The sequence below is a fragment of the Arvicanthis niloticus genome, chromosome 4 (genome assembly GCF_011762505.2).
Source record: "Arvicanthis niloticus isolate mArvNil1 chromosome 4, mArvNil1.pat.X, whole genome shotgun sequence".
Lineage (NCBI taxonomy): Eukaryota > Metazoa > Chordata > Mammalia > Rodentia > Muridae > Arvicanthis > Arvicanthis niloticus.
The window spans coordinates 101297325-101305923 of record NC_047661.1 but is presented as its reverse complement, the minus strand read 5'-3'; the positions used below and the strand labels follow the sequence as shown (position 1 = coordinate 101305923).

General features: G+C 41.8%; 1 protein-coding gene across 1 annotated transcript in view; it reads left to right on the top strand.

The window, feature by feature from the left end:
- Positions 1-1943: 1943 nt before the first annotated feature.
- Positions 1944-8599, top strand: part of Ndst3 (N-deacetylase and N-sulfotransferase 3) — a 163163-nt gene continuing 156507 nt past the window's right edge. The window contains exon 1 of the mRNA XM_034501345.2: positions 1944-2035. The gene's annotated coding sequence lies outside the window, so the exon portion shown is untranslated. The remainder of the gene's footprint in view (positions 2036-8599) is intronic.

Below are 8599 nucleotides of genomic sequence, written 5' to 3'. Positions count from 1 at the left end.
CTTCTGGGTTACGAATGAGAATGTTTGTGTCCATTTCTCTTCTCATCTCTGGGTCTCTATCTGGTGCAGACCTGTGCAGAGACCCTATGCAAGCTGCTCCCATCTCTATGAGTTCCTATGTGTGCCAGCCCTGATGTGTCTAGAAAACCTGGGTGTCATTCATATCTTCTGGCTTAAAGAGGTAGATGATGTGCTCAGGTGTGGAGGTCAGAGGATAACTTGTAGAAGTTGATTCTCTCCTCCCAACACGTGGGGCTGTTCAGACTGAACTCAGGTTCTCTGGCTTGGTGGCAAGCCTCTTCACTCTTGAGCCCTCTCTCATCTGGAAGTTTTAGGTGGCAGGACGGATGCTGTGGAATCAGGTCAGGCTCTCAGGAGCGAGCATATCAAAACAAATGTGGTGTTCCGCGCCATTCTTGGAAGACACGGGAATCCCAAGAGAGACTCCAACTATAAATAAATGAATAAATAAATATCATCAAGCCAAGGAATTTTGCCTGCCGAATTCTTCGGCCGCTCCAGAAGAGCAATTATTTCCCCCGCTTCTCTACACTCTACTCAATGGAGTAAGAAAAAGATACAACCATCCCAACTCAAAAAAAGAGAAAGAGAGAAAGAAAGTGAGAAAAAAAGGAAGAAAAGAGGGAGGGAGGGAGGGAGGGAGGGAGGGAAGGAAGAAAGAAAGAAAGAAAGAAAGAAAGAAAGAAAGAAAGAAAGAAAGAAAGAAAGAAAGAAAGAAAGAAAGGCAGGCAGGCTAAGAATGTGTGTAGCTAATAATAATAATACATAAAAAAAGAAAAGAAAGGGAAACCAAATTCCAGCGAACTTAAGATATTGTGATCTGCTGAGTGGTGCGGGCTCGCTGCTTGCATCCAACAGTCTTCCTAAAATCATTAAGCAACACAAAGTGTTTGGTATCTCTATCATTTTTGTCTCTTTCACTTCTTGTTGCCAGAAAATATAACCAGAGCTGTCTTAAGCCAAAAGTCAATGTATGGATGGATTCGAGTATGAAAACACGTGGAGGTGGGAGGTGTTTCGGTATTAACTGGGTTCAGAGTGCACCAGTGAGCCTGTGGGTTTAGCTGTACTCCAACACCGAAATTTGCTTCCCTGAACAGTAGTGCTGTCTTCAGTTCTCAAGTGACAATGAGGATCCAAATGCACCTCTCTGATCAGAGCCCCAAATACGACCGTCCACATGCCTAAGCAGGGCCCCAATAGATCCAGAAATGTCATCTTTTGACTCTGAATGACTAAACATGATCACATTCTAATACAAACTACCAAGAAAACACCTCCACTGCCTTTAGGCAGTGACCTATGTCACTTAAAGCAAGTGGGACATGTCGCCTTGTGAGGTGGTGATTGATCCTCTAAGTATTGATTGTGTCCACAGAAAATGACCTTTACATGTGACAATCGGTGGGCTCTCCCTGACTCAAACTGCTCTCTGCCTTGATGCAGCCTATGGTGTACTGGAAGGTACCTTCCATTTGGGCTTTTGTTCACCCTCACCTTGAATCTAAAATGTCTTTTTATCTGCCTTTGGCCTTGCACTGGTCTTCCAGGATGGAACTGGCCTTAGAGGACCAGCAAGCCAAGGAAAGCCAGTGACCTGCCCTATCCAGTGCCTGGGCACCAGCACCTGAGGTGCAGCTAGGCTCCTCCCTGACTCCCTGCAGCAACCTGGGCGGTCGGAAACCGGGTCCCAGTGTGCGCCTCCTCCCGCTCCAGCGAGAACGCGCGCGGGCAGCAAGCACCCAGGAGACTGCGCGCCGGCGTGGGACGAGCGCCGGTCCAAGAGCGCGCGCTGGAGCCCGGCCGCCCCGCCCCGCCCCGCCCCGCCCCGCCCCGCCTAGCCCCGCCCTGAGCTCCTGGACCACTCGCCCTGCCAGCCCCGCCCGCCCCGCGCGCCCAGCCCACTCGGCTCCGGAGCGGATGCTGGGGGAGGCGGCTGCAGCCGTGGCTGCGCAGCGGGAGCGCAGAGAAGCGGAGGACCAGGAGGCAGGATGCCGGCGCTCCACAGCCCGAGGTAATCACTAGGATGGAGGGCAGGTCCTCACTTGACCCAACCCTGGATAGTTGAAATGCGGACTCCAGAGATGGCAGAAACACCATCCCAAGTTTCTAGCGACTGGAAAAGAAGGGTCTTGAGGTCTACACTCGTTGAATTTATATGCAGCCTCTCCTTTCCTGTTTGAAATACGTTGATTTAAACAATGCAGAGACAACCCCCCCCCCCCGTCACTATGGGTTTGTAAATATAATCCTGAAAGTTTTTTTTTTTCATAGTGTGGTTCTTTGCTTACGCGTATTTATTAACCTGTTAACTCGGGCTAGTAGGAAATCGGCATTTAAAATATTCTTTGAGGAACACTGACAAGTTTCGATGGTGCCTTCAGACATCTGGCATTTGTCAGTTTAGTTAGCATCTGTCTTCCCTGAAGTGGTCCCCGCGCTGGTCCCTTGGAGATGGGTCTTGCATGTGCCTCTCTTGCCCTCTAGTGCCTCGCCTGCTTGGTAGCAGTCTGACGGCTAATATTAATAAGATGTTACATAACATGAGGGTACTGGCCACCGCTGCCCTCACTGCCACTTATAAAGGCAGAAAGCCCAACCGAAGGCTGCAGATATCTTTTGATATTTTTGTCTGTCCACTGAAACTTTCCCCACATTTTCCAACTCTCTGAACTTTAATCCCAGGTAAGTACATTTGTTTATTTATACTTTGTATTGCCAGTTCACTCTGGGGGGGGGCGGGGGCAGGGGGGGCTTTCAATAAGACATAACTTTGTTTTTATCCCATCAAGAATTGCTGCCCTGAACAAATGCCTAATTTTATTAACTATGATAAATGAGCCAATAAGGTATTTCTTTATTTAAGGATTAAAGTTTCTTTAGATTAAAGAATTAAGGAGGTGACCCTCTGAGTTGGTTCAGATGTATGTATGCTAACAGATTCGTTGCGCAGTACCAGCATGGTTAATCAACCGTGTGTCTTTTGGCTGATTTGACTTTTGGAAATAATGTTAAAGATTCAAAATCTACTCACGAGTTTATCATGTAGCAATGCTTAACAACAGAGCCTCATATTTGATGCGGTTTGTGTCTCCAACCATCATTTAAGATGATATTATAAGAACTTTAAGTCTAAATTAAATAATTGGCCTAACTAGTGAATAAAGAAGCTTTAAATTGAAAGAAAGTAGGTGTATTTTTCCATTTAATATAGCTGCTTTGGGGGAGCAAACAGGGGAAACCTAAATTACATTCTCAGGAGCATAGTCAGATCACTTCCCAACTAGTTTTTACCAGTAAATGGACAGTATATAAGCTTGGAGCATATTTAATACTTGTATTTTTATAAACACATTAGGATACAGTAACATCTATAGTTTGTAAGATCATTGAAAAAAACAGCATAAACAGATGAGGTCCTGGTGTTAGGCTAAGGCTCGAGTTAAAATAGAGATTCAGAGAAGGAACTCGGGTCCATGCCTTTTCTTCTCATCCTTGGAAAAATATCATATGATAAAGTGTAAAACAATGCTGTTTGTGGGAGAAGAAGATGAGAGGAAAGTCTAATGCTCAGCTGAAAAAAAATTTCTTTTTGTTCAGCCATAATTTCCTGTCAGTTTTGTATTGGAGGAGGTTTCAAACATAAATAAAAATATGAAAGAGCTGATTTTTAAGATTCTCCTGAGGACAGCCATGGCTTGCACTGATCTAGGATTCCTCCTGCCTTCTCTGCTTAGCACTGAATCTGTACTCTGTAAGGCTTTCTTTGTCTCCTCTGGGATACTGATGGTAAAGCAGAAGGCTTAGCTCTTCCTGGAAGTAAATGCTCTTTGCAAACTAGGCACTTGAGTTGATAATTTTCTTCACAGCCTTTCTCAGCTTACTAACATGCTTGAGCTCAAGTGAGATTTGTATCTCTTTGTGGAGAATGTTGTTACAGTTTGGTTTGTTTCAGGTCTAGTATACCTTCTCTTGGAATAAATCTTCTTAAGGAAAATCTTATGTCTGAAAGTTCCAGCAAATAGGAGATTTACTTTTTTATTGTAATTGGGAGATTCCTTAAGAAACCATCCTTCCTCTGAAGCTACCCCTCTATAGAGAAGCTCTCAGGAGCTGCAATTGCAGTTACTGGCTTCATCTCAAAACTTTAAAACCACAAATAGATCATAATTGTCTTATTTTGATTTAGAGTCCTTTGTCATAGATGAAATTTCACCTAATTTTTTGATGATTGTGGCCAGCTTCTGAACTGAAAAGTATATTTGCTAAGGTTATTTACAAAAGAAACTGCTTAAATATATATGTTTGTGGTTTGTCTGTATTCTATCTGAGAACAGAGAAACACGATTAAGGATAGCTACACTATCCCCAGCTGCTCAGCAACTTAGACAGCCATGGTGCTTTTTCCTTTCCCCAGAATGTGGTCACCAGAGAGAAGCAGGACACAGACCTTTGAAAGCCATCCCAGATGAAAGGTGTTGCTGGGCCACAATAATATCAGCTGTGCTATAAAGTTCATTAATGTGAACCACACTCAAAAATTATTGTATGACTTAATTTCCTCTTACAATTGTAGGAGAGAATTAAGCTATAGATTGTGTCTTTTTAGTAAAGCCTATACAAGTAAACCACATGGTTACACTTTATACTTTTTAAAATGTGTATTTTTATTTTATTTGTATAAGTATTTTTACCTGCATGTATGCATTTACACAACGTCCATCCCTTGTGCTTGTGAAGGTCAGAAGAGGGCATCAGATCACCTGGAACTGGAGTTACATATGATTGTGAGCCACCATGTGGGTGCTAGGAACTAAACTTCGATCCTCTGGAAGAGCACCAAGTGCTCTTAACCTCTGAGCCATCTCTCCAACCCTGGTTTATACTTTGATCTGGTTCTAACTATTTTAATCAGTTTTATTTAAGTTATACGACTACAAAAAGTTCAGCCCTATTATGATTAATTCCCATAACACACACACACACAAATCACATTTCTTAAATCACTGGGTGCTCTAACTATTGTGTACTTGTGCTAAACCAGAGTTTAAACATCCAGCATCACAGACCTCATTGTCTCAGTTATGGCATTTATTTAAGTACATGCCAAGTTTTAATCCTTTTGTCTAATTTCAATACATGTCAAGATCTAAGTAGCTTGGATTCCAGGCCTGGCTCTGCCATGACAAAGTGCCCAGAAGGCCATTGCTGGGTCTAGGATGGATTTTGTCACCTGTGTAATGATCTCAGAGCCCTTTTCCTGGTCATTTGTCCAGAATTTTAGGAATCTCTATGAAAAGCCATCAGAGAATAACACTTAAATTGTTGGAGAGTTATTTTCTAGAGCTGTCAAGCAGTTAAAATAACAGTTAACCGTCATTTACCTTATACCATCTCTGTTCACACACTTCACGTATAAAAATGCATTAAACTCATTTCACCTAAGTACTGTTCCCATGTCATATGAGGAAATTAAGTCACTAAGAGATTAACTATGTAAGCACACCCCTGGCTAGCAGTAAAGCTGGAATTCAGTTCGAATCTGGCTTCACATGCACACAGCAATAAACACTGCGCTATTCTGCCAATATCTCTGCCATCAAATATACATGTTTGATATGCCTCTTGCTGTAATGTAAACAATCTTGGTACTTTCCTACCTATTCATACCATTCTCCCCTAGCATAGGAAATGAGGTGTTTATAAGTTATCATTCAGAAGGTGATTTGCTGAGCATAGATTCTATGCCAGACATAAAGCAGTACCCAGGACAATTAAATGTAACACACTCTTTAATGAAGTATGAACAGTCAAGTTTAGTTGCTACTCTAACTTCCTGGGTATTACTTATTCTAACAGATGACCACAGAAAAAGCAGAGACGTTAATCTGACTTCCTTGTGGATGAATGACTAGGCTAGAGCCATGGGACCAGCACCTACACCCTGGTCAGACTTTCCTATCATCTCTAGCCTGCAGTTTCCTTCTTTGAATTCCTTTTCCCTCTGCAGATTGACCATCTTTCCCCTCCTGGCTTATGAAATCTTCCTAAAACATAGCCCACAGTCATCCAGACAACTATGCGATACAGCTGAACCATATCTTGTGGGAAAGTCGAAGGTAACACTCTCTGGTTCTCAGAGATGTTATGAACAGATTAAAATCTTAATGCTGAATTGTGCGTACCATTAGGGACAGATTCTAGCTCAGCCTACAATATAATAGGCAGGCGTTCTGACACTTCAGCCTTACAGGCAGACACAACAGGCAGCAAACAGCAATGAAATAGTTTTCTGCTCTACCTTGCTAGATGATATAACACTGAAGGAAACGAACTAACTACAATCATCCCTTTATGACTTCTAAATACAAAGATGGAACATTACAGTAGTCATTTACTTTTTAATTTACTATACCAAGCTAATGACCCCAACTGCAGCTTTCCTCCCATCCATTTTTAAAGTCCCCTTTCCAGAAACAGAGTGTGTTCTCAGTAGTGCTTTACAGAAATCAGTTTCCTGTGTGCCTACCACAGCGGGGTTCAATTAACATGATACAATTTTACACATTCTTTCCCAGAGAAAAGAATGGGTTTTTTGTCAATTTTTAATACTGCTAAATTACTTTTAGCATAGTCAAGGAAATATTTGAAGGCTCCAAGTGAATTTTTCAACACTTGTATGTAATGAATTTGAGAAAGACGAATGTTTAGACTCCCATGTCTTTCAACTGGGTTGTTGATGGTGGGTGTCAATGGAAAAGAGAAGAGCTTAATTTGGTAAACTGGTTCTTCTTGCAGATAGGACCTATGACCTTGCAAATTGTATATATATATATATATATCCTCCATGTATGTGTGGAATGGCTTGTGACTCCAAAAGTAACTGCCCCTTTACTTTTTCTTAATAAAAAATAATTAGATAATAGCTAATATTTTCTTAGTGGGATCTTAAAAAAAAAAAAAAAAAAAAAAAAAAAGATGTATCCAAAAAGACTCTAGCTACACTAAAACTCGGCAGCATTTCAGAATGTGAAAAATAGACTCCAAGTAAGAGCCAGTGAGAGTCACATTCTGTCCATCCTGATTTATGGCTCTGGTCAAGATGGTCACTGCTGCTCAATGTTTTTATTATTGACCTGACTGTTTGAGGCCAGTGTGATTGATGGTTTGACTTGAGTTTGTCCTAGTTTGAGAATGAGCTGCTATTTATAAAATTGAGTATGGGTCCCCTTTTACACATTGAACAAGCATTCAATGGGTTATTCTTCTATTAAGAACTGTTTTTGTAGTCACAGAGAACAAAGCAAACCCTGCAAGTACTCACAGATGCTTCTACATCTATAGAGAAACATTACACAGAAGATCACCAGACTGGAAAACACGGGATGTGTTGTGGACCACTCTGTCAATGTTGGAACCCACACTGCCAAAAGCCTTGGGGGCTAAATTGTTAGAGTCCGCACTGCCCAAAGCTGCTCTGGTCCACAGGTCGGGGTTCAGCAAGAGAGAAAGTGAGGACTGACTTGAAGAATGGAGACCAGACAAAGTGTGATTCAATCCCGTTTATTCTTCAGTCTCTCTTCCTAGTCCAAGTCCCTAGTTCCTAGTCCCTAGTGCCTCCAAGTTCCAAGTTTCCAGTTCCAAGTTCTAGTGCCTAATGTCTAAATCCAAGTTCTTCCTCCAAGTGCCAAGTGCCTAATACCTAATAATCTGTTGCTCTTTTCTGTCTGCCTCTTCCCTTTTATATGTCTCACTTGTAAGTTACGCCCTTAAGTCACACTCTTAGGTCTTATCTCTAAATCTGATCTCTAAGTCACACCCTTAAGTCACACACCTTTAAGTCTCACACACCCAAGGGAAAATCCTGGGTATCTAAAACAAGATGTTATCAGAGTGTGCTCAGCTGTTGTAGGCTATTGTAAACAAGTCTCTTTCTTATCAGGGTATATAGCTCAAGATGGCTGCAAGGATGATAGCCGCCTTTGGTCGGCTCCCCACAAGGATGTACCACAGAATAGGTGCAGAGCGACAGGAAGATATTTTCAGCAGGGAGGCATTGCGGACCCAAGATTGACAGTTGACATTTATGGGCAAAGACATTTATACTTAGAATTAAGATACAGCAGATGAAATGGAGGAAAAAAAGTTGTAGACATAGGTAATACCACATAAAATGACACAAGGACAAGGAGATGGTCTCTTTGGGATAGTGAGAGAAAATCCATTTTACTGGAATAGCCACACCATCTGATTGGATAATATAGGTCGGAGTAGGATGCTAACCATGAAGGGACTTGTGGTCATGTGTAGGAATTTAAATTTTAATTAGTAAGTTTTAAGCAGCCTCTGATAAAACTCTAGCTCTAACCTAAATTATTCTTTAGTGCCAAATCAAAGAAAGGTGGTGGGGATTGTTAACGTCTGTACCAGGTTCTATGTGTAATGGTTTCATGCTTAATGACTTCATATGTAATGTCCCATGGATGAGGAGAGATGTGCCTGAGTGGAGTGAATTTGGAGAAATGGAATTGGGAAGACATGGATTCCTTTATATACACAGGATGAATGACTGTCAGGC